At 37.5% G+C, this 27,261-nt stretch overlaps 1 pseudogene; it reads right to left on the bottom strand.

Moving 5' to 3' along the window:
• Positions 1 to 10,437: 10,437 nt before the first annotated feature.
• LOC106007018 overlaps positions 10,438 to 27,261 on the bottom strand; it is a 67,660-nt pseudogene continuing 50,836 nt past the window's right edge.

The raw sequence follows: 27,261 nt of genomic DNA on the forward strand, positions 1-27,261 counted from the left end.
AAAAAAAAAAAGAAAGAAAGAAAAAGTCGTGATTTGGGGCTCAGTGGGTTAAAGCTTCTGCCTTGGGCTCAGGTCATGATCTCAGGGTCCTGGGATCGAGCCCCACATCGGGCTCTCTGCTCAGCAGGGAGCCTGCTTCCTCCTCTCTCTCTGCCTGCCTCTCTGCCTACTTGTGATCTCTGTCTGTCAAATAAATAAATAAAATCTTTTAAAAAATAAATAAATGAGGCATGATTAAAGGAAAATTTGAACTAATTGTAGACAAAAGAATTCTGAAAACCCAGGAAAAGTGAAAGAAGTCAGGCATATTGAACGGGATGACAAAAAGGAAATCATTTAGAGCTTGAACACCTGACAGGGCAAGGACTGTGAACTGGATTCTTTAGGGAACAGGAAGCCCCTGTGGGATTTAAGAGTAAGAATGGAAATGCCAGACCCTCAGAAAGAATCATTGGAGCAGTGGCAGCAGTCAGAAACAGTACAGATGCACTGCCTACACGTGAAGCCGTTCTGGCAAGAAAGTCATTCAGGTAAAGGCTAGGGCAGCAGTGGACGGAGAGAGAAAAAAGCTACAAATAAAAAGTGAAGCGGCGAGATTTGGCAATCGATGCAACAAGGAAAGGGCAAAGACGTATAAAGCTATCGCTGAGGTTGGGGGTTTGGATGTCAGAAAGACTAAAACTCGAAGCTGCTGCCGCCTGTGAAATACTATTAAGGAGCTAATGACAGTGGGAAAGACAAGAACAAGGAAAAAAAAAAATAATAACATCTTATCCTCGCTCCTTCCCGACATCACCAGATTGACCATCCCCAGGACTTCAGAGGCACATCAAAAACAGACCAGAAAGCATTCTGAATTCAAGAAATGTAGTTTCAGATACATGAGAAAAACGCCACCCCACCATGATGAGAACAAAAACAAGCACATTGCCCAATGAGCCGGGGCAGGAGATCGTAAGTTAAAGATTTAGCCACCGATGGACTCAGCGTATCCGTTTTTTTATTTTGCAGTAAAATATGAGCCATAAAGAAGAATTAGGAAGAGGAGGAACATGGCGTTAAAGACAGCTCTGGTCTAAAAATTCGGTAACTTGGGATTTAATGTCCACCTGTGGATCCCCTTGACAACACCTCCCCTGGTTTTTTTCCTGCCTCTGTGTCTGTTCCTACTCAGTCTTTATTCCTGGCTGTTCTCTCTGCCCCAAATCCGAATTTTGGAGGGTCCCAGAACCTAGCGTGCAGTTCTCTTTTCTATCTGTTCTCCTTCCCTGAGAGACTCTACCTTGTTCCAGGGCTTCCAATACCCTCAGTACATAGACGATTCCCAAATTTCTCTCTATAGTCCAGACCTCCTCATTCAGCTCCAAACATCACGACAGCCCACTGAAAATCCCTATGGAGATATCCCACAGGCATCGTTTTCAATTTCTTTCCCAATCCATGTGTTCCTTCCCCAGTGTACCCATCTCAGCATACCAGCATCCCCAGCAGCCCAGATAACCAAGCAAAAAACTGAGAGACAACCTCATTCTTCTCTTTGCCTCACGTTGATATTCAAAATAAATCACAACCATGCTCTTCTTTCAAACCCACATCTTCCACTCTTATCACCACCATTCACTTGACCATAGACTTGAGCAACACAGGGGTGAGAGGCACCAGCCCCCACCCCCACAGCTGAAAATTCACGTATAACTCTCAACTCCACCCCAAAATGTAACTCCTAATAGCCTACTACTGACTGGAAGCCTTACTGAGAACATAAACAGTTGACCGACACATATTTAGTTTGTTATTGTACTCTTACAGTAAACTAAGCTAGAGTAAAGAACACGTTAAGAAAATCATAAGAAAAAATACATTTGCAGTATTGTAGTGTATTTATTTAAAAAAAAATCTGTCCATCAGTAGACTCATGGGGTTCAAACCCCTGTTGTTCAAAGGTCAACTGTGATAACCTACTAGGTGATCCTCCCTCTGCCAGAATGGTATTTCAGAAATATATGTCAGCTCTTACTCTCATGCCTTGTGTATGTGTACACAGACTTGCTCTGTGTAACAGGCAATAAATATAAATATAAATATAAATATAAATATAAATATAAATATATTCCCACAGCGAAAAACAAACCAGTCACCAAAACCTGAAAAGCCTCAGTGATCTGGCTCTTCCCACCACTCCTACTTCACCTGGTTACTCACTACCCTCCAGAGACACAGGCTTTATCTCTGTTTCTCCTGCTTGGCGAACCTCAGTCTTTACACTGGCGGTTCCTCTGTTTAAACAGTGTTCTCCCTTACATATCTTGGTAAGCCTGGCTTCTCCTTTTCATTCAGATCTCAATTTGTCACCACCTCAAGTAGAATTCCTTGAACACCAACTCTCAAGGGGCCCACAGTCACTCTGTCAGATTCTACTGTTTCCTCATCTTCTTGGCTCTCACGACTCTCTGAAATCTTGCTCTTTTTTTCCCTCTTAACTCTTAAACGTGCACCTGTGAGAAGACGGTTCTTTTTGTGTTTCATGTGTTCACCAGTCCATCCCCAGCTCCTAAAAAAGTGCTGAGAACATAGTAGATACCCAATAAATATTTGTTACTTAATCAGTCTGGGCCTGTTTCTTCATTGGTAATATAAAAGGGCTTTATTGGATGACCTTCGAATTTCTTTCCAGCTCCATCATTTATTTTAAATTCAAAGGAGGATGTAATAGGAAAAGTTTAATAGATAGACTCTGAGATTAATACAATGTAGATATTTAATAGGTGTTTGCTAAACAAATAAAATTATTCCCAAGCTGTTCCTTTATATGTATGCAAAGATAAAATTGCCAGAGACTCTGACATACTGCTTCTCTGTGTGCAAAGGGACGGTTTGATTTGCTTCCCATTAATCTAATCTCTTCTAATTCTTCTGAGTAAATGCCACCATGGGCAAAACCTCACAAACACCAGACGATGGGCGCTGACCCCCAGCTGGTACGCAACAGCGCTGCTACGTTCCTATTCTGATTGGTCCATATCCATGCCATATGGCTATGGAATATATTGACTCTTCTCCAGTCCAAGGCTTTATGTATGCATGTAAATGCCCAGCACTTTCAAACAAGGGTCTTGGTTAAGGACTCCCAGTTAATATTGTAGGCAACAATGAACTCTAAGCCAATTTGCTATTCTAAACCAAGGACCAGAAAGAGTGCATGCAGAATGTTGGTCATATTTGTTTACAGCATACTCAACAGTAAAATCAATAAAGAGCCTTCCCAAAAGTTTTTGTGTGATTCCTCATAGATTGTTTTGGAGTTTGTGTGTTTTGTTTTATTTTTTTGTTTTGTTTTGTTTTGCATTTTTCTGAATTGAATTTTGATGAGTCTTTTTTTTCTCCTAGAAATACTTTTCCCAGTTATTACACATTCAGTGTTGTAACGTGTATTTGTCAGAGCCGCAGTGGAGAAGCACTTGAGAAAGTGATTTAAAGATGTTATTGCTGCCATTTGTTTATGAGTTTCCTGAGGAAAGCCTGTGCGTCATATGGATTTCTGCCATATCAAGAATTACTTTGTCTTTAAAAAGTTCAAATGCTGTAGCTGCATAATGGACCACTTTTTGTGATCTGTTCTCAGTCTCCTTGAAAGATATTGGAAATAAATAAAATCTAATTAGAACAAAAAAAACAGAGCAATACTTAGGCTCAGCTTTTTCAGTACAGCAATGAATCAGCTTTATAATTATTTTAAAGTGTCAGAACAATTTGTCTTCATTTTATTACAATAACTTCACAATTAGTGCTCATTGGCCACTCTTCACCTCTTTAAAATTTCATCATAAGTAAAAACTCTGTTTCATAATGAAATTTCTACTTAAATATCTGGATTTATTAAAGTTAAATAGAAAATGGATATTTAAAATAATAGAAGCTGTTCAATTTTTTTTTAAGGAAGCTTAACATTTTTAAGTTTTCAATATTCTCTTTCTTTCAACCCTGAAAAATACTGAAAATATTTTCAAAATCACTTATAATTCATAAGGTTGTTTTTTTTTTAATGTTATTTCCTGATGAACACAAATGACACAATAAAGACTAAACCATAATACAATAATAGGTTGTGAGTTTTTTGGAAAAAGAACTTATGGTCTGTATTCCCCAGAGTACAGGGTAACTTACAAAGGATAGGCACTCAATTTAAATGAAAGTATGAAATTCACAATACTCTTTATTTTTGCGTGGGCAAGCAAAAATCAATGAGACTGTTTTGATTAGCTTTTTCCAGCCATGACCATTCAAGAGACATTGGCCAGACAAATCTACTTCCCTAATGGGTATTCATATTCAAGTCGCTGGAAATGTTTCTGTTTCTAGGCAGCAACAACTTCAGAAACATCAGAAACAAATCATGGTGAGACCAAAAACTCAGAGGCAGATGAGATTCATTGATTCACAGTTCGATCTTAAAAAAAAAAAAACTTTCCTTAGTTTAGAAAAGTAACCTATCAGGGGCACCTGGGTAGCTCAGACAGTTAAGCAACCACCTTCGCACAGGTCATGATGTCCAGGTCCTGGGATCAAGCCCCGTATCCAGCTTCAGCAGGAAGTCTGCTTCTCTCTCTCTCTCTCTCTCTCTTTCTCTCTCTCTTTCTCTCAAATAAATAAAAACCTAAAAAGAAATTAAAAAGTAACTTATCAGGAACCCCCTGAATTGGCCAGTTTCCCCAGGATCTTCTATAGTTTAAGTTAGCATCAAACTAGACTTCTCAGACCTCTTCAGACAAATATTGACTCCCTGCCCAATAATGGCTCCTCTGTCATGAAACATCAGCAAAAGCTATACAAAGTACTTGTTTTCAGCTTCAAATTAAAAAACAAAAACAAAAACAAAAAAACACATGTCTCTGATGATAATGAAGTGTTGTTTGTTTTGGTTTGGTTTTTTACTAGTTTTGCTATTGCTTCCTCATATAAAGTCTGTTTCGAGCAAATGAAAAAGTACTTTGTCACCCTTGAACCATTTTTATTAAGCTCACCAATCAAATAGGCATCTCTAAAGCACATAAAAAGAAATCTTTGGTCTCATGTTTTCTTATTTTTTGTCTCATATTTTAATGTTATTAAGGTGATAACGATAGGAGATATTAATTGTTCCCAACAAGAACGCTCTGGAATACTCTTTGTTCAATTTCAAGCACCTCATTACTAGATATTTGCAGACTTCTATAAATAGAAGTCAGAAGGGCTGAAGGCTAACGTGATTTATGCACATGAAAAGGTCAAAAGAACATCAGGGAAGGCATACAATTAATCCTCATTAATCTGGCCACAGATTATTCAAAATCAGGGCTTTGTGGAAATCAGGTAAAACCTGGATTTTTACATAGTCTAGGCATGAATGATTATACATTAAATGATGATCAAGGGTTACTGAGTATGGTTAAGATGGATAATTTTTAAAAGGCGAGATAGTCTATTCTGGATAATTTGGGGACAGAATAATAAATTAGTTGTGTCTTGGAACATTTATTCCTCAATTTTGCACACACAAAAACAAAACAAACAAACAAACAAATAAACCCAAGAACCTATATTGTAATCACTTTACTCAGGGATGATCTGATGTCTGAAAAATCGATTAATGCTAAGCACATTCAAAATTGGCCAATGCAAAAAACATAACACTAAGGTTTACGCTTACAATTAAGAAGATTTTCAAAATAATTGAAATAGATCATACACACACACATAATAACAGGTTAATATCCAAAATACATAAAGAATTCACACAACTCAATAGCAAAAAAAAACAAACAAACAAACCACAAATAATATAAAAAAAGGCAAAGGACCTGAATAGACATTTCTCCAAAGACATGCAAATAGTCAATAGGACTATGAAAAGGTGCTCAAAGTCACTAATCATCAGAGAAATGCAAATCAAAACCACAATGAAATATCATCTCACATCTGTTAAGAAAACTTTAAAAAACAAAGGTTAGCAAATGTTACAAGGATATGGAGAAAAGGAACCCTTTGTATACTATTGGTGGGAATGTAAATCAATGGAGCTACTACAAAAAAACGGTATGGAAGTTCCTTAAAAACTTAAAAATTGAATTACCAGTATATATCCTGAATTGAAATCAAAATCTCAAATAAATATATGCACTTCCATGTTCACTGAAGCATTATTCACAATAGTGAAAATGTAGAAACAACCTAAATGTCCGTGAACAGACACATGAAGAAAGAAAGTGCTATATACATAAAATGAAACACCATTCGGTCTCAAAAAAAGAAGGAAATCCTACCACTGGCAACAACAGGCATGGACATTGTGCAACAGTGAAGTAAGCCAGACACAGAAGACAAATACTGCATGAATTTACTTACATATAGAATCTAAAATAGTCAAACACATAGAAGTAGAAAGTAGAACGTTGGCTGCCAGTGTCTGAGAGGAAGGGGAAGTAGGGAGATGTTGATCCAAGTGGATAAATTTCCAGATAAGCAAAATAAATAAGTTTTGGAGTTCTACTGGACAACATAGAGCATATTACTAATAATATTGTATTACAAAATTAAAAATTTGCTAAGAGGGTAGATAGATCTTATGTTCAGTCCTCTTACCACCAATGAAAACAAAAAAACCAAGGGGTATGAGAGGAAACACTGGACTTGACAGATAAGTTTATGACCTTGATAGTGACGAGAGTTTCATAGGTGTAGACTTATCTCCAAACATATCAAGTTGTGTACACTCAATATCTACAAACTTTTGTATGTCAATCTTATTTTAATAGAGTACTTAAAAATAAAATAAATAAAATAAGAAGAAGAAATTGGAGTCAGAATCAGATGACTCCTTGGTGAAAATATGATTAGAATAAAGGCAAGGCTGTGTTTCCTTTAAGTAGGATAATTTGACCCAAATTGTAGAGAAAGGTTACAATTAGTTCCATCCATTAGGCATTGATTCTGGTTAACATTAGTAAGGGCATTTTCTTGCCTTGGCCCTAGATATTAAGATGCATAGTTTACTTACAGACCATATCATCACATATTCAAATCACACAACCAGCAATGGTATGTTTTTTTTGTGTGGTTTTTTTTTTTGGTTTTTTTTTTTTTTTTTTTTTTTTTTTTTGACAGAGAGAAATCACAAGTAGATGGAGAGGCAGGCAGAGAGAGAGAGAGAGGGGGAAGCAGGCTCCCTGCCGAGCAGAGAGCCCAACGCGGGACTCGATCCCAGGACCCTGAAATCATAACCCGAGCCAAAGACAGCAGCTTAACCCACTGAGCCACCCAGGCGCCCCACCAGCAATGGTATGTTTTAAGCAATAAAGTTCTCCATCTTTAAGCATGATCAATGATTTCAGTGGCATAATATATGGTTTCCTACCACACAGCTATAAATAGGTTTAAATAAGACTTTAAAGAAGTGATTACTTAAGTTTTAAGAAGGAAGAATAAAAATGGATATATTTTGGTTTTCATGATGCAATATCTTTGTACCCTGATACTGAGTAATTAAATAATTTACTCTTTCGATTCTACTACATGCTAAGTACTGTGCTAGGCACTGGGGATTTTATGGTAAACCTGCAGGGACTTTGCCTTCATAGAGCATTCTGCACTTCATAGTGGAATAACATAGACTGCATTTTTAAAAACAGTATCTCTATGAGTTTTCTCCAATTAGTGAATTTCTCGGACTATCTGGTATAGCTCATGTGGTTAGTTACACATGCAAGTCTCATAAAGTCAGTGAGAACTCCCAAGGAAATGGAAATTGTATAATGTGATTCAGTATGTGGGTGCTTAAAGAACATGTAAATTAATTGTCTACTTGATTATTTTCCTGCTATATGGGAGAATAATTGCCCACTGATTACATATTGCCAATAGCAGAAAGTTATTTGAAATGGACATTTGTTGTTTTTCACCATGCCTTTGAGCCCAAATATTGATGAGACTACTGCTATGAAATTATAATAAAAGTCAATAGGAAAATAAAAATTTATATTTAATTTCTACTTCACAAATCTCTCAAATATATACCTAATACAAAAACACATTGCAAAAGTAGTCTTAATGGTTAAAAAAAGAAAAAAGAAAGAAAGGGTAGCAAAAAACTAATTTAAAAAGGAAAAAACCAAAATAATTGAAGAATCAAGAAAAGGCTAACTCGGTTATAAGTCACTAGGACAAGAAGACCTGATCTCAATTCACTTTCACCAACATTTGCTGGGCTCCCCCAGGTGCACGGCAGTGTGCTAGTTTGGAAGAAAATACCAAGATAAGTAAGAAATAGCTGTGCTCCCCACAGTTGCACAATTTTGTGGGGATTTATTTTCTTCTCGTTCTAATTTCTCTAACTCAGGATGCATAAAGGGTATGATTCTAAATGAATATCCGGCCCTCCCCGCATATTACTGGATTGTCTGAGAGTTAATGAGAGGTTTAAGAGGAGAAATTAAAACACTCACAAGAGCCCTCCATTGGTCAGACCCCCTTGCACAGTGATTGAGCTTTTCTGTTGCATTTTCATGGCAATATCTCTCTGGGTTGTTTGTGAGTTTGTCTCATCAGTAAGAAGAATCTCATTGAGCCACCCACCAAGCACGCACTTGCTAATCACTGTTAATTGCCTACAATTGAGATCAGCAGACTGTTCACTGAGTACAGTGATGGGCACTTAACTTATCGGCACAGAGGTTTCCTGTGTGCCCATTTCCACTAATGGATCATTTGTCCTCAGAATTGGAAGTCTCAGCATCAATCACATAAACCAGACTCAGTAGGCAGAAGTGCTCACCTTCCTCTTCACCTCCAGGAGGAGGGCAAGACAGAGAGGTGCTTACATCTGGCCAGAAGGTACACAGCTTTTGTGGAGAGCCAAATCCATTTGCTCCACTGGTAGAGCTCAAAATAAGGAACTCCTAGAGAGGCAAAATATTCTGAAACAGAGATGATGATGATGATAAGAGGCAGAAAATTTCGCTGTCATCTCTGTTTTCAGACTCCCTGCCAACACGCCACAGCACTACACGAAAAGTTAAAGAATGCCTCCAGAGATTACTGAAGTGGCGATCTTCTTCCTAACTTCCTCAAAAGCTGCTTCCTTCTAAGGGGCTACCATCACTGTCCATACGGAGACAAAGTCACAGTGATCGGAGACTAACCTCTGACAGCATATGGATCTGATGCACAAGGAATTAGGAAACAATGCTTTCCATCACCAATCATTGGGCCTATATGTCTTCCTCCACAGGTCGGAAGGGATACAATTAAACCTTTGTTTGATGTGATTTACATTTCCTTATAATTGTAGCATATATGTCTCAATACTGAGGATTAATGCTCCTTAAAGAGGGGCATTTCCCTGGAGTTTGTTAGATCTCCAGCATACAGTAAGCAGGATAACCTTATCCCTTACATTCCCAAGCCATTCTTCCTTCACCTCCCAAGAGCACTATTTATTGTTAAAGCTTCTCGTTTTAGGTTATTAAGAAAAAATTGCTCTGACCCTTGTTAAAATGGAAAGGAAGATTTTATTCAACACTATTGTGATAGATCTCAAGATTCTTATAGTTGAGGAGAGACATCAGGCTTAATTCTGAATACACCAAAACAGCTGAAGATTTACGACCAATGGGGGTGTCAGTCGATAGAAAATGACTAAGGGGAGACATGGAGAGTAGGTAGACTCTTACTAAACTGACCTAATGGGATAATTGATGAAGGCAGGCCAGGGTAACCAGGGATCAAGGGAGGGCAGGTTCTCACTAAACTGACTTAATGGGATTCATCCTAAAAGTGGATTCAGCAGACCGAAGGGAGGGCCCAAGGATGAGGTCTAGTCTAAGGAAGGAAGGAAAGAAGGAATGCTCACAGGAACCTGCCAAATGTTGGGTCAAGGAGAAAACCTTCATCAAGTGGAGGCAGTGACCCTAATAATAGGCTACCCTCTGTTTAGAGGTTACAAGGGTTAAAAACAGATTTCTTAAAATAAGTATTTTATTGGAGCTTCCAAAATCAACCAGCCAGCTAGGAAAAAAAGAAGCCCCGCTCAAATCGACTTGAGTTTCGGTTTACAAAAGATAATTTAGATTTGTAGGTCATGTATTTTTAATAATGCTTCTCTCTTCCATCCCCAACTCAACCTGCTTCGACCTCCACAGGTATTTCCCTCGACTTTCAAGTCTTCCAACCATCCCCTGTGCCTCCTTGTCCCTTCCTTGATTTTCACCATCTTTGTTTCACCTCCTAAACTCTTCCATCTGCACCTACCTTACCTCAAGCATTTAGGTTTGATTTTCTATCAGCTTATAGAAATTCCTGGATTCAGTCTAGTTATTATATTGTGGGTCTGATTATCATTGTCCCTTCCGAATTTTATCCCTTGTCCTTAGGTAAGCGAATAAGGAGATTTTCTAAACCTTCCATCTATCTATTTTCATCGAGATAAAGTGCACCGATATCATCGTTAGGATGTGAGTCTTCCGTTTCCTTGATTGGAAACAGCTGTGAGCTTTGAAACCATGGGTACTCTCGCATGGTCATGGAGACTGTGGAAAAGAACAAGAAATCCTTTATAAAATGAGGGTGTAGGATCTAGGATCTACGAAATTCTTGTAGAGAGCAGGCCTTATGAGAGTTTTTGCATTGTTCTCTCTGGCCTCGGATTCATAAAATACCAATTTGTGTCAGGTAATTTTAATAATCAATTAATGCCTTTTTTAATGTCTTCATTGCTTTCATCTCCACAGCCACAATAACCCATCTGATTCTTTTCCACACTCTAAGCACCTGAACTTGAGTATGAAACGTACCGAAATGGTATTGTAGTATACATCTATTATAATATTAACCACTGACATTCTCGTCCTGGAAATTATCCACTCAAACTCTTTGTGAACTTTTATCTTGTGTTGCCTGACACTTTCTTCTTGATTTGCAGGTTCTTTATACTTTAAGCTATTTAATCCTTTTTCATTCACATACTTTAAAATATATTCTTCAATTGTTTCTTAATGTTTATATTCAATACCCATTGTTAAACAGAAGAAATCTTTAATGTTACTGTAATCAAACCTATTACTCTTCCTCTATTTGTGATTAATCCATTTGTTTCTTATTTAAAAAAATAATCTCTCCCACCAAAAAATAAATAAAGAATAATAATTTAAAATTTAAAAATCTCTCCTAGACTCAAGGTCATAATGATATCCTGAATTTTGTTCTATTGGTTATATAACATTTCCTTTTACATATAGGTTTTTAGTCAACTTTGACATTAAGGACGCAAGGATGAAGTCTATTTCCCAATAGCATTTGTTAAATAATCATTTTTCTATTAGTTATGAACCCACCTCTACTGTATATGTAAATATACATATATAAGCATTTGATATATACGTGTATACACATACACACACACACAAACACATACACGATCTATCTATCTGGTAAAATAATACCTTATTCTTTGGTCAGGTAAGTCCTCTCTTTACTTTTGTGGGTATGAAGGGTATTGCCTATTGACTGATATTTAGCTCTCCATGAATTTTAGTATTACTTTGTTCAATTCTCAAAAATATCACATTGGAATTTCCAATAGAGTTTCAATATGCTTATAGATTAGGTAGGGAAGAATTAACATCTTTACGATGTTAAGCTTTCTCATTCACATTTCTCATTCTATTGTCTTCAAATAGCAGAAATAGGAGACAATACCCCATATGCACCCCCAAAAATCTTTAGATAATGACAAAATGATCTAGTTAGCTTTTATGTAAATGCTAGATACTTGAATAAAGGCTTATTTGGAGGAAATTAGGATTTATTCCAATTAGTTTTTCATTTATAAGGCAAAAAGTACTGAGTTGCTCAGGCCTAGTCAAAGTGGTTTGTCGTGACTTGTTTCCAATACACTGGGCGACAAGGAAGCTGCACCATAAAGTTCTTACTTCATCAATCAATATAACTATTGGAGATGATTTCTGGATTGCCTTTTAACTCTAAATGTGACAATTTTGTAGTCTGTAAAGTTTTCTAATTTTGTAAAATTTCTAAATGTCAGAAGTTTTGCTATAATTTACACAGTCTTCCTTATTGCATAAAAGTTATTTCTATTATTTTTCTTTCAAATTTCTTAAAAGTGCTTTGATTCTTTATGGGTTATTTTATTTTTTTTAAGATTTTATTTGATTTAATTTGACAGAGAGAGAGAGAGATCACAAGTAGGCAGAGAGGCAGGCAGAGAGAGAGAGGGAAGCAGGTTCCCCACCAACCAGAGAGCCTGATGGGGGGCTCGATCCCAGGATGCTGAGATCATGACCTGAGCCAAAGGCAGCGGCTTAACCCACTGAGCCACTCTGGCACCCCAACTTTATGGGTAATATTAACAATTTTGTTCCCTTTAAGCACATTATTTCTGTGCCTCAATGGTACAGAGAAGTCAATTGAAAAGAACAGTAGTATTAGTTGATTAATTGTAGAACCCAGAAATCAGCAGTTTTATTTTACTTAAACATATTTTTCTAGTCATTGTCTTCTAGGGACATACTTTACAGGGAAAAGAAGTTAGTCTTTAAGATACCTTCTTCATCTATAGGCTTCTGAATTTTTTCCTTCCTCTTAGACAATCTGAGTAGTTGATATTTTTCTTCTTAATCTAAACCTCTTTGTTTAGATGCCTGTATCATTATTGTCTTCCACTGGGGAGAAGTTGAGTCAACATGTGACAGCACAATGTTTACCACAAAACTGATGGGGGGAAAGGGATAAAACAGTTAATGGTGTGTGTATTTCAGAATTATGGCAAGAGAAAACAAAGTGTGACACACTTATTTAATGATGCTTTGTACTCCAACCAACGCTCCAGCCAACTCTGATTGCCCTACAAATTTACCTGTGGAACTTCTTCAAACTATAGAAATAATTTTGTAGAAATATATGGAGTAATTCCGATTTTACAATAGGGCTGGAGTAGAACACAGATGTGTAATCCCTTTAAAACTCCACAGATGATAGCGACATGAAACTGTAATCATGGTTTGTGAAGAGAACTTATGTGCCTAATTATATATCTAATTCTCAAACTACTAACACCCTATCAAGTTGTCCAAGATGTTAGTGAATTCCCTCGGTGACAGTGAACACACTTTCCAAAGCAAACCTACCCAACTTTAGAGAGCAAGAAATTCCTCCAAAAAATAACAACTTTGAGAAATTGGTTTCATGTCTTTTTAATGAAGCTATTTAAAACAAATCTGATTCACTTCACCCAAGATGGCCTTTCAAAGGTTTCAAGTAGATTCATTTCTGAAACACCCTTTTCCAGGCTCAACACCTTCATCTTCTCAACTTTTTCCTATACGGTAACATTCCCAATCCATTTCACCAGCTCTGTTCTTGCTATCTGAACACATTATGGTTTGTTTGTATCTGCTTTTTTTTTTAATTAACATATAATGTATTATTTGTTTCAGGGGTACAGGCCTGTGATTCCTCAGTCTTACACAACACCCAAGCACCCTTAGAACAGATGAAATCCTTCCTAAGAAAGCTCAGAATCTGGAAGATCAAAACTAGTTTTCTCTAAATCTAGATGTTATGCTTCAATGAATGTATTTTAGTATTTATTTGTGCTGCTCTTTGTGGCATCCATATCACACAAACAGCTCATGTTTAACCTAAGTAACCTAAAATTCCTAAATGGACAAACCACTTTCCATATATTCATACTTGCTGCCAACTTTTGGCCCTAAGAAAAGGATATTCCATTTATTACTAAAAATAGCTACCATATTAGGGTAGATCTACTGTTACTACATCACCATTTTGGGGATTTTGTTTCTGTCATCATTTTTAGTCACTGTTCCTCTCTGCTTCTGGGCCAGCTCTGTATTCACTCACATCACTCATCAAAGTGCTCAAGAGGAGCAAAACTCAGATGGAGCTCAGGGCACTGACCACACGGATTGTCCTCCAGACAGTGACATGGGTTAATTGGTTGAACAGCGCTGATTATTTCTTTTGAGTATATTTCTTCTAATAGCAGTTAATCTCTTGAGTTGTACAAGGTTCCAGTCCACATTTCTAAACTATTTCCAAATCAGCATAGTAAGAACTTTCCAAACATTCTGGGCCAAATATTCTAAGCTTACCATATTATCCTGATAACTTTTTCCATGAAAAAAATAAATGAGGGCCTAACTTGGGCCCACTAATCTTTTGACGGTTTTTAGTAAATGCCATTTTCCACTCACAGTGCACCAAATTATCCCTTTAATAATCTTTCTCAGAGTCTTACCCAAATTTGATGATAAAAACCTACCCCTGTCAACATCAGGCATGTATACATAGGCTCTCCCCCTGATTCTTAGTTTCTTCTCATCATATTTTATTGTAATTTTCCATGTATCTGTGACTGAAGGCAAGCGTTGTATCCAAGGGACAGTGCCTGATACACGAAGTACTTGTTGAATGAGAAAGTGAAAAAAAACAAAACAAAACAAAACCCCTCACTCATTTATAGCAATTAAAATTGAAGGCATTCACAAGATTTTAGATAACTAGTGTGGTGGAAAGACTAGTCTAACGTAGTACCCATGATTTCTACCTTCTGGTATTTATACCTTAAGGTAAGTGGAATCTGTGATTATGTCTAACCAAGTGAATAAATCAAAGGCAATGGGGTATATTTGTTTACAAGCATACAACTATATTACATAATATTGTAATGCCCATCTTGTGAGGAGACTCCCCCCTTCCCTAACAGTTCTAAGGAACTAAGAAATCATGCAGGGTAGACCTACATGCCAAGAAACTGAGGGTAGCTCCTTATCAACAGTCAACAAGAAACTGAGGCCCCCAAGCCAATAACCACTAAATATTGAACATTGCCAATACCGTGTGAGCTTGGAAGCAAATCCTTCCCCAATCAAACCTCAAATGAAATCTCACCAGTTGACCCCTTGACTTAAGTTTTAGAAGGGACTCAGATAAGCTGTGTTTTGACTTTTAAGTCACAGAAACTATATATCCAAATCATCCAGGAAGCTTTGTAATTACATACATGTAGCAACCTCAACCCTCAGAGTACTTTGAAAAAAGCCCCCAGGGGATTCTGATGTTTACCACTTGGGGAAAACTCCTGACCTAAACTAACAGCCAGTTTTATTATAAAAATTAAAAATGAAACTATGTACGAGTAGTACATTTCTCATTATCACAGTGCTAATGACTACCAGTCAGGACACTTTTCCCCTTTCACACTAATACCTTTATACATACCCTGTGTACTGACTACTCTGTTCACAAATACATGAAGGGTCTCACACCTTTAAATTAAAATAAATAAATAAATAAAGTGGGGGAATACTTTGTTACACCTTCTCTGTATTTCTATTCTGCTCACTCTTTTCAAAGTTCTAGTCCTGTAACTGCCTTTTTACCACTCACTCCCATGTTCTATGACTTTTGATCTTAGTAAATCCATTTACTAAAATACCTATAACCTCTTAGGATCCACAAGATAGCATACTCACCTTGTTCTTTTTCTTCTATTATGGTGGCACAGCCCTAAGTGATAATAAAGAAAGGACGGATGCAAAGATAAAGAACAAAGATTACTGCCCTAATTGGGAGGGAGACAAACCATAAGTGACTCTTAATCTCACAAAACAAACTGAGGGTTGCTGAGGGGAGGGGGGTTGGGAGAGGGGAGTGGGGTTGGGAGAGGGGAGTGGGGTTATGGATATTGGGGAGGGTGTGTGCTATGGTGAGTGCTGCAAAGTGTATAAACCTGGCGATTCACAGACCTGTACCCCTGGGGATAAAAATATATGTTTATAAAAAATAAAAAATTTAAAAAATAAAAATAATAAAAAAATACATTATATGTTTATAAAAAAATTTTTACATTTAAAAAAAAAAAAAAGATTACTGCCTTAGACCTCCCTTGGTTTTGGATGGTTTATGCAACAGAATACCACTGAAGGGGGCAGGAACTACCATCAACCCCAGGGTCCCAACTTAATAGTTGACTTTACTACCCAGTCCCCTTTTCTCCTAGTAAATAGAGAAAACTCTGTTTTACATTCTCAGACTCACCAAAGAGGAAGTGGGCCAGAAGCTATTTCTTAAGAAACTATAAATACTATAGAAATAAAACTTTGGAAAGCTTGAGCTAAGGACAAGGATTTGGAAAGTCTCTTTCCCAACAAGCCAAGCTTCTTATTTTCCTATCTTGAAGCATCTCTGTGGTCTGAGGCCTGTAGCAAGGAGAGGGAAGAACAGTTGGGTCATACCTGGCAGCCTACAGAACCCACGTAAAGACAGTATTCCTGCTGATACAACATCTTTCTTTGGCTAAAAAGGTAGTCTCTTATTTAAGTGGTAAGAAGTTGTTGATTTTGGTTTGGTAATATTATATGAATTAGAAGGGAGGGAGTCAATCAAATCTAAGACGGTAACCAGACCCTCTTAGAGCCAGGCAGGAACCAAGAGCAAAAGCATCGCCTAATGAATAAGGTGATCTGAACGAATATAAAGGGCAGAAAAGATTCTCGTTCTAGTACTGTCAAAGCAGAGTATTCAAGGTGTGCTTTATTCTTAACCAGCTGTGCATTCAGTCTTTGCTTTTCCCTGAAGACTGCAAGTGGTGTTGAAGTATGCCTATCAGTATTCCACTAACGGACACATGTCTCCATATTTTTGCTATTTTGTTCACATTTATCATAAGAATCTTGGTCTCCTAGCCCCATCTGCGACCTCTTGGTCTTGATTCCAGAACCACCGTTCTTATCAGAGATTATAGATTTTGAGTGCATCTAGGTCAGCCCTGCTTATCATATAATATCCTTGCCTCTGGCATGCACCTGCCTTTTTTGTAAAACAATCTTTTCTTTGCCTTCCTTAGGTCTCTTTTACATGGCCCCATGTAACATGCTTTGCGTGTTAACTCCGACTTACCAACGCAACTCATACCCTTCAGTGAACACTCTATAAAGGCCTCTTTCTTATCCTGAAGCAAGAGGCTCAGAAGTTACACTGACAAAAGTTTCTGGTCCGTCGGTGTCTGTGGCTGCAGTGATGCATTCTTCACCGAACCTATCTGATATCTGTTCTTTCAGCTATTCTGAAAGAGAGAAGCTATTCTATCAACAAACAGGGCAGTCTGTGTCCTCCTGGCTATCCCCAGACTGAACTATATTTCCACTAATTAAATTGTGCTCCTTCATTTGCAGAACCAGAGCTTGAACTTGAGAGGGTTCCTTCTAAACTTATAATCACTCTTTCCCTATAAATCCACTCAAAGCTGACCTCAAAACTATAATTTCCCTCTTGGGTCTCTGAATTCTTGCTTCCCTGAATTCATTTTGGTTTCTCTCTTTGTCCCAAGGTTTATATGTACTGCAAAGTTTTGATGGGACCCAAGTTTGTCTCTAAAAGGATCCCTCCAGGAATGCCTGTGTGGCTTAGTGGGTTAAGCATCTGCCTATGGCTCAGGTCAGGATCCCAGGGTTCTGGGATCGAGTCCCACATAGGGGCTCCTTTCTTGATTGGGAGCTTGCTTCTCTCTCTGTCTGCTACTCCCTCTGCTTGTAGTTCACACATGCTCTCTCTCTCTCTCCCTCTCTCTCTCTGACAAATAAGTAAGATCTTAAAAATAAATTTAAAAATTTTAAAATTAAGTAAAAGGATCCCTCCAATATAACATCAACTTTCTCAAGATATTTCTGATTTTTCTTTCATATGATCGCTTGGAAAGATTTCCAACTCCCCTCTGTCTTTCCATTTTTGCTGGGAAAAGAGAACTGCTTTCTACCACTGGTAGCTTAAAAAATAATAATTTCTTTTTTAAACTGCCATGTATAACAATTTACAACATACTTTTAGAACAGCGTAACAGAGTAAATATATTTTCTTTCAGATTAAATAATTAAAATAATCTTCTTCCAATAAATGAAAAGTAAGTAATATACAATTTCCATTTCAAATTAGGTCATTTAACAAGTCAAAGCCTGCTGATCCAAGACCATGGGTACCGTAAAGAATAAACTACCTACTGATGAAGCCAGCACAATAGTGGTGAGCACTGCCCACTGACTCAGCATCTGCTGAAAAAAACACAGGAGAATGTGAGAGAACAGAAGAGTTTGCGTCCCCTGATTCCCCTTCTCTGCCCTTCAGGGGATCCCAGGAGTCACATCATTGATAGCATTTCCATCAAGTTGAGATTCTCCTGTTCGTGAATGTGGCGTACAGGGGGAAAGTTAGAGAGCTGCACCTAATAGCAAAACAAATCCAATTACGTTCCCGTGATTTTAATGCCTTTCCAAGATTGAAGTGGCTCACTAAACCTCAGACTGTAAAGATCCAGGAAGCAGGTTTATTTATTTATACCATGCCTCCCTCCAAATGGGATTTGAGGCAGCTCAGTGAGCATGTTAATAATGCTTATTCTCAAGGCCCCATTTACCGTGTTGTGCTGAAGTAGATCCCATTACCTCTGTTTGCTCTTAGAAAATCTGACTTTGGGGAGGGGTTTTTTGGTAGAACTTTCTGAAATTCAGAAGAGACCTTGAGGCCTGATTTCCTCTACTCTTGCCGGACGGTGAGCACGGGAATGAAAGCACCCAAACACTGGGGACAGCCCCTCAGGAGGCAGGGCAAAGATGAACATACGGGGTTTGAGGATCGCCAGCTAAGTACTGATACAGAGAGGTCAGTGCCCACAGGAGGCCCCCCCCCCCTGAAAATGGAACGTTGAGAATTTCTGAATGTGTTCCTGACACCAGAGAATGATGCTTGCTATGGTTATTAAAAATATTTTTCTTGGGGCGCCTGGGTGGCTCAGTGGGTTAAAGCTCTGCCTTTAGCTCAGGTCATATGATCCCAGGGTCCTGGGATCGAGCCCCACGTGGGGCTCTCTGCTCCGCAGGGAGCCTCTTCCTTCCTTCTCTCTCTCTGCCTGCCTCTCTGCCTACTTGTGATCTCTCTCTCTCTCTCTGTGTCAAATAAATACAATCTTTAAAAAAAAAAATTCTTCTTAATCCAGTGATGAGGGCCCTGTATGGTTTGGAAGGCTCTACTGTTTAGAAATGAATTATTTCTCATGTTCCTGAATAGGAAAACCAGTCAAGAGAGAAAAGGCATTGACTGAGAGCTCAGTGGGTATCTGGTACTGTGCTCGGCATCTTTCACATGAAGTTCCAATTGATCCCCGTAAAATAATCTGCTGACTGGAGCCATTGCTACTCTTCTGTGGTGGAGTTGCAGAGAGGGGGAGCTACTTTGTCAGAGCGGCAGCCCATAAGTGATGATGCTAGACATCAGGCTTCCATCTATTTGCCACCTGTAGGTGTCTTACCTTTGTGTTAAACTGATCGATAGGCAATATAGCAGTAGGCGCAAGACGTATATTGGCTCGCAAGAATGACACAAAATGATCAAAACAACTCATTCCATCAATATCGACTGAGGGCCTACTACGTGCCAGGTACAATGAGTCAATGTAGAATAAATTCAACCCTGGAATTGCAATTGAAATGTAAATCAGCTTTAATCTATGAAAATGAAATTCGGCCAGCAAAGAGGCCATAAATGAGCCTATTATAATACATCGCAGAAGAGGAAGAGCGGCCAGGAAAAAGGAGGTGAAGGCATGATGAGACAATGTAATTTTTAAATTGGCTTCTGTTCTCCTGAAATACTTTTAAGGTTTTACTACAAAATTACACAGTCATCAGGAATATGCCATTTTTAAAAGACTTCCTCACTTGGGTCAGTGCATAAATAATAATACATGTTTAAAAATGCATGACTATTCATTAAACCATCGACCACTTCCGGCCTATTGAGTACATAAGTATTTTAAAAATTACTTTAATACATATTTACCCAATAGACCAGAAAAGTTCCTTTGGAACATCATGTGCATTTGAAAAGCTGCCTGCATAAGGAGTTATCAGATCTAAACCAGAGTCTGCTGCCAGCTACATAATATGCATTTTAAAGAACAACCTAATTATGTGCTTACCCAAGAGAACAAAGTTAATACTGAGGGTCAATAATTATTACCTTCCTTTACTACCTTTTATTCTTTTCTGTCAAATAAAATAGAGAAAAAGAAGTTTATATCTATCTCTTGTCCATTTAATCTTGACAACTGTCTCAATGTCTCTCTCACCTCCACCTTCAAAAAAAACAGAGAGAGAGAAGAGAACAGAAGGAAAGAAGGGAGAAGAAAAGGTTTTGTTTGGGGGGTTTTTTGGTTTTTTGTTGTTTTTTTGTTTTTTATTTTTGTTTTTTGGTTTTTTTTAAGAAAACGATGTGTAATTAAAAGTAGGTGCCTGGTTGATAGCAAATACAGAAAATCAAAAATCCATCTTTTTTTTTTAAAGATTTAATTTATTTATTTGACAGAAGAGATCTCAAGTAGGCAGAGAGGCAGACAGAGAGAGAGGAGGAAGCAGGCTCCCCGCTGAGCAGAGAGCCCGATGAGGGGCTCGATCCCAGGACCCTGGGATCATGACCTGAGCCGAAGACAGAGGCTTAACCCACTGAGCCACCCAGGTGCCCCAAAAATCCATCTTTTAATGTGTATTATTTTCTCCATTTCTGTAATAATAGGTTAAACTATTAACCAAAATTTTCTAGACTCCCCTGCTGTCTTTTACAGAAACACAATTGCTTTTCCTCTGCCTCTTTGGTAAGACACAGTGATATAGATTTCTCTCTCACCTTGCACAAAAATATAAAGGTCTTCTGTTATTCAGTTATGGAATCTAAAATTTCTCAGTAGAAAATCTATTCCTGTTCACAAAAAATATAGAATTAAAAGGCATATTTTTGACAAATCTACTAATTCCCTAGTTTCTCTGCTCACTATTCCTTATTGTACTACACTGTTATTAGTGACATCACCCCACCAGTGAGAGGTGCTGATGGACGAGATAGCAACCTTCACACCCTCTTTCGAGAAATGACTTTCCCCCTGAATTTCTAGGAATGCATAATCGTCCACTTAGCTTTAAAGAACACACCCAGTAGGGAAACACTACTTAGTACTTAGGTATTGGATGTCAACTGATTGTAGAACAGTGGGTCATATGTCTGTAAGTACAGATGGTTTCTATATATTACTAGTCCTAAGAGTTATTCTCTACCACTGTGGTATTTTATTTTTAAAAATCTGTTTTGAACAGAGGTTTACTTCCCCTCTACTTTACTTCCCCTACTAATCCTTCATTGCTAAATCAATTACATTCTATCTACTAAAATTAATTTGTAGAAATTTTTCACAAATTCTCTTTGAGTCTTAAGAATTGTCTACCTTCTAGATGTACTTATTTCAATCTAGAGAGATGAAATCAGGTTTACTAAAGAAGGATAAAAAGACTAAAGTCAAAGTTATTTTTTAAAATTTGTCCCAGTAATTCATTATTTATTTTTCCTTCTTTTCATTTTTTAATCATTAATTCATACCTGAAGAATACCTCAGAGATTTAAAAGCTGGTGAGAGTTACCTAAATATGCTTGGTAATTTTATAGAGGAGGGGAGAACTCTTAGAAGCAGCTAAATGGACTATAAACTCAAGTAAATATATTTACTATTTAAAGAAACAATTCTAATACCAAAAATATATATCTAAACTCCCAGACAACTGTATTAATGAACTGAGTGATTCAACTTCATAGAACTATGTTTCTTACTCTTCCATTGACAAGAATAACAAATATAATTGGAAACATTTTGTAAATATAAAGTCCTTACTGAATTGTGGGTATGGATATAGACGTATAGCAAAAAAACTAAATAAAATTCGGAATCATAAAGCTACACCATCAATGTTCTGATATAACCACCTCTTGTTACTTAGATTGGTTTTTTCAGACACATCACTCTCTATGAGCAGTAAACTCTACTCAAGGGTCAGGTACATTTTCTCATTTTATAACAGCTGTAAAATACAGACTGAAAATTAGAAAAAAATAGAAGGAGACTTTAAAGCCTCTAGGCTGTTTGATGTGTGTATTATTTGTATAAGCCTCTGAGAAATACATCAATACTTGTTTGTTTGAGAGCATGCTCTCCTTTTATTCTAATAATTTTTTAGGTAAATTTTGCATTTTTACCAAATTAATTTTGGCCATAATTGGATTCACTTTGACAAAACAAAACAAACCTGAGTCCAATGGAGTGAATTTTCTCTGTCACCTTCTGGGTTGAATCGTGGTATTGGGGAAATCAGTTTTAATTCACTTTACACAATCTTTTTCCATGTTCTTTCTCCTGCAGTTTTCTTCCCAAAGTTGTGCTTTCTGCAGCACTTTCTCCCTCAGGCAGGAGAGTTGAAGGAGATATGGTTTCTCTCTTTGCAGAGCTAGAAAAGCATGACTGAAAAAAGCAACTAGACTTATTTTAAAAGGTGAGGCTCCACCAAACTAGTGAGCTAGTGAGTGAGTAGATAAGTGAGAAGGACAGGAAAGAGAAAGAACATGGATGCTCAAGAGAGTCTTTAAGAGTTTCCCTTTTTATTTCAACTTGGATTGCCAGATTTAGAAAATAAAAATATAAGACTACCAATTAAGTTTGAATTTCAGATAAATAATGGAGATTTTTGTGTATGTCCCATGCAGTATTCAGATATACTTTATACACACACACACGAAAATTGTTTTTTGTTTACCTAAAATTCAAATTTAAGTGGGTTATCTGTATTTTATCTGGCAATCCTATCTCCAAGGCTCTCCTAAGCATAATATTCAACTGATTTTCATTTTCATTTACAAAAATCTGTATTTCATTTAGATTTCATTTACAAAAAGTGTATCTTGGGGGTGAGCTCAAGCTAAATACTCCCTTTAATTTGGCTCAAATTTAGCAACTGTTTTTCCTTCAACTGGAAAAAAATTTTAAACAATAAAGACAATCTAAAGATGCAAAATTAATATCAGATGCAGAAACATAATCACAATGAATGCCATCGGTGGGGGGGTAATATTCAAAACATTCTTTTAGGTATCCAAGTTTTATCTCCTTTTCTAGTATATTGGCCCAAAAGAAAGGTCTTTGGGCCTTTCTTTTTCCTTCTTTTCTTGTGGGTCACTTTTACCTTTTCCAGAATCCTGTTCTGATTTACTTACAGTGTTTTTTAGTATATCCCTCTATATAGATTTTTTAGTGGTTGCTCTGTGCATTTTATTATATAAGCATAACATCATTACTTACAGGGGCCAACATTTTACCAGTGCCAGCTTACCTCCCATTAAGCCCCTTTACTCTCCCCCATTTCCAATAAAATTGGCTTAAATAGTGCTTCTACATATTTGCAGAATCATATGAGAGGCATGATTTTTGCTTCAATTGTCAAACAAAATTTAGAACACTCGAGAAAGAAAGCTGAGTACATTTACCCATATTTTTTCTCTTTTCATTATTCTTTCTTCCTTCCTAATGTTCCAAGATTCCATTTTCTTATAATTTCCTTTCCTTCCAACTTTCCTTAGCCATTCTTTCAGGGTAGGTAAGGGTAGAACAAAAGATTCTTTTTGTTTCCCTTTATCTGAGAATCTTTTCATTCCCCCTACATTCCTGAGGATACTGTCAATGAACATAGAATCCTGGGTTAACAGTACTTTGCTTGCAGCATTTGAAATACGTGTGTACTACTTCCTTCTGGCCTCCATGATTTCTTAAGAGAAATCTACTGTCATTTAAATTCTTTTTCCCTTATAGGTTTGATAACATCATTTCTCTCTCACCATCTTCAAGATATTTTCTATGTCTTTAGCTTTCAGGACTTTATGATGTATCTTGCCTATATTTCTTTGGATTTATCCTGTCTGAGATTTGCTCACCTTCTTAAATCTGTAAGTTTATTGCCAAATATGAAAAATTTTTAGCCATTATTTCTTCAAATAACTTTTAAGCCCCATACTCATTATCTTCTCCCTTTAGGACTCCAAGGACACAAACGTTAAATCTTTAGAGTTATAGCTCTCCACATCCCTGAGGTTCTGTGCATTTTTTTTTCTGAACTTTCTGATGCTCAGAATGGATCATTCTATTGTTCTGTCTTCAAATTTACTGATTCTCATTACCAGCTCACAGGAGTGAAAGACCCAGCCCCCTTCAGCCTCATCTAAGACCACTCTGGAGGAAACCAAGGGTACCCATTACAATCCAGCAAGAACAGAAGTCTAGGCTCTCCACTTGTCTTTTGCTCAGTAGCCAAGTGGGACCACATATTTTTTAAGTGGTGTTTGCTAAAGTAGAGAAATTATTATCTAAAAGTCTTCTATCTTGCTAGGATGACTTTTTTTTTGTACTTTGGCAAGAAATCACAGGCTTTGTGGGGAATTTTTTTGTCTGCTTTCATTGACATTTCTGGGTTGTGGGCTTCCCCAACTCCAAGTTTAGAGTCTATGAGGTGAAAAGAAAACCTAGAAGAGTCACCATTCTATTGTTCCTTAGATCATGAGATCCTAGCCAGTCAGCCCTCTCTACACCATTCATAGTTTCCTTATTAGAGAGTGAGACAGAGAGAGACAAAGAGAGAGAAATTATTATATCCAGGATTCTTAACTGCATTTAGTAGGAACAATAGAGAAAAGTGCACCCAGTTCCATCTAGTACCCAAACCAAGAGCTGGCAAAACATTATTAAAGGGTGTTTACTTCTTAGTTCTTCCCTTTCTGTAGTCTAGATGGCAACTTTTCCAAACTTCAGCATTCTCATTAAGCCCTTAAGGATACCCAAGAGCTCATTATTTTCTCAGAGTAAATTTTGTCTATTTCAGTAAGAAAATTAAGAGAATGAGACATGAACCCATTCAGTTCCTCATCCTCCACCTACAAATTATCTATATTTACACCTATTCTTATGCACTTCTTTCGGTTTCAGAAGCATCTCTCTTTCTATGTGTCATTTGGGTCTTATCTTAATCCACCACTTTTTTTTTTTTAAAGGTTTTATTTATTTGACAGATAGAGATCACAAGTATGCAGAGAGAGAGGGGGAGGGGGAAGGAGGCTCCCTGCTGAGCAGAGCGCCCCAATGTGGGGCTCGATCCCAGGACCCTGGGATCATGACCTGAGCCGAAGGCAGAGGCTTTAACCCACTGAACCACCCAGGCGCCCCAATCCACCACTTTTGATGTTATATCAGATGTTCCTCCCTTCCCTAAACTCTCAAACTTTGACTTTCCTTCTACTCCTTCTCATCTCACATTCAGACCTGCATCTCCACTAGCTGCATCTTCATTAATCACCATCTTTTCACAGCCAAGAGTAGGCAACAGTGTTGACTTCCTTTCTTCTTCCTATCACTCCTCATTAAGCACTGAACCAGGGAAATGGAAGAGAGCCTACACACCCTTCATATGCTGAAACAACACTCCTAAATTTCACCATGATGTTCCAACATAAGCACCAAATTACTATATTTTAATTTTCAGAAACAAGACAAAACTTCAAAAAGGCATGAAATTTACTATATGAAATTATGATATTTATGTATATTCTATATAACATCATATATCATGTATTCTATATAACACCTCTTCATCACCATCTAATGGAAAAATCTACAATTATTACATCCAACTTTTCTGAGCTTCATCTTACAAATTCCTTTTTCATACATGTCTATCCTTCAACTCATTTCCACCTCACCACCCCATTGAAGATACTCTCAGTTAAGACCATCAATCTCTTCTTGTTCTTATATGAAAGGAAGCTTCCAGCCCTTATTTTATTGTCTCTGATATGATTGAACACTGTATTTCCCAATTCATGAAATCCCCTTCTCCAGTGGTATATTATAACGACACCTCTTCCTCTTCATCCTCCTATCTATTCAACACTTCTTTATAGTCCTGAATGCCCACTCCTTAAATATGTGTGCTCCTTCATACTCTATATATTTTCCTGGACAAGCCCTAAATACTGTGGTTTCAGTTACCACTTACATGCTGATGACTTCCAAATGTTTATCTCAAATCCAAAGCTCGCTCTTAAGTTCCTTCTTGATATGTCCACCCAGGTATCTCCCAAAATCAAACAAATTCAAAAGTGAATTCATCCTCTTTAAACCTAAATCTACTTTTCCTCCTTTAATCTTTCAGAAATGACATTTATTTAGTCACAAAACTCAGGAACACCTAACAGAGTGCCATAACAGATGAAGGACCTCTTGCTTGTAATGATGTTTGTGTTATTATGCTTTGTAGGCTAATTTTTATTCCTCATGTGATATAGTAAGTTTATCATTGATTTCCTAAACATAGCATCCAATAAAGGTTTGGTGAATTAATAGTGAAAAATTCAATTTATCTAGAAAAACACTGATGACCAGGTGTTATCAGTTGGGATTACATAGATCATGCCTCTGCAGGGATTTACATCTGTGTCCACTGGTACATCTCACCATTCAAAACTGCATTACACATAATAGGTGCTCAATAAATATTTGTTGAATGAAAGAACAAAAATGTGTTTTGATAGAGATTGTACTTTCCACATTTTTCATAAGTCTATGACTATAGGAATGTCCTAATCACCGTGTGCTTTAGTTATCTATTTCTAGATAATACATTAACCCAAAAATGTAGTGGCTCAAAACAGCATTTATTACCTCACAGATCCTATGATTCAAGAATCTGGGTGACAGCTGAGTTGTCTGGCTCTGAGTTTTTCCATGAGGCTGTAGTCATCTCAGGCTCAACTGAGAAGAGCCTTCCTCCTCACTCTCTCACATGGTTGTTAGCAAGATTTGTTTCTTTCATCTTGTTTGACTGAGACCTTTTTTTTTTTAAAGACTTTATTTATTTGACAGAGAGAGAAGCAGCAGAGGAAGAGGGAGAAGCAGGCTCTCTACTGAGTACGGAGCCCAACGCAGGGCTCAATCCCAGGACCCTGGGATCATGACCCGAGCTGAAGGCAAACGCTTAACCAATTGAGCCACTCAGGTGTCCCAAGACCTAACTTTTAAGTGAGCTCCTGGCCAAAGACCTTCATCATTGTTATTTTGCCCATGGTCAACATGGCAATTTGCTTCATCGAACCAAGTAAGAGCACAAGAAAGTGCCAGCAGGATTAAAGTCACAACCTGTTGTAATCTAATCACATGTATGGCAGGCATCACTTTTGCAACATTCTTTTCATTAGAAGCAAGTCATGAGGGACCAAGCACATACTCAAAGGGAGGGGTTTCATAAAGGCATGACCCCTAGGGAGATAGAGTGGGAGAGTGTT

Source organism: Mustela putorius, unplaced genomic scaffold, assembly GCF_011764305.1.
Source record: "Mustela putorius furo isolate JIRA1106 unplaced genomic scaffold, ASM1176430v1.1 tig00000430_pilon_pilon_pilon, whole genome shotgun sequence".
Classification (NCBI taxonomy): domain Eukaryota; kingdom Metazoa; phylum Chordata; class Mammalia; order Carnivora; family Mustelidae; genus Mustela; species Mustela putorius.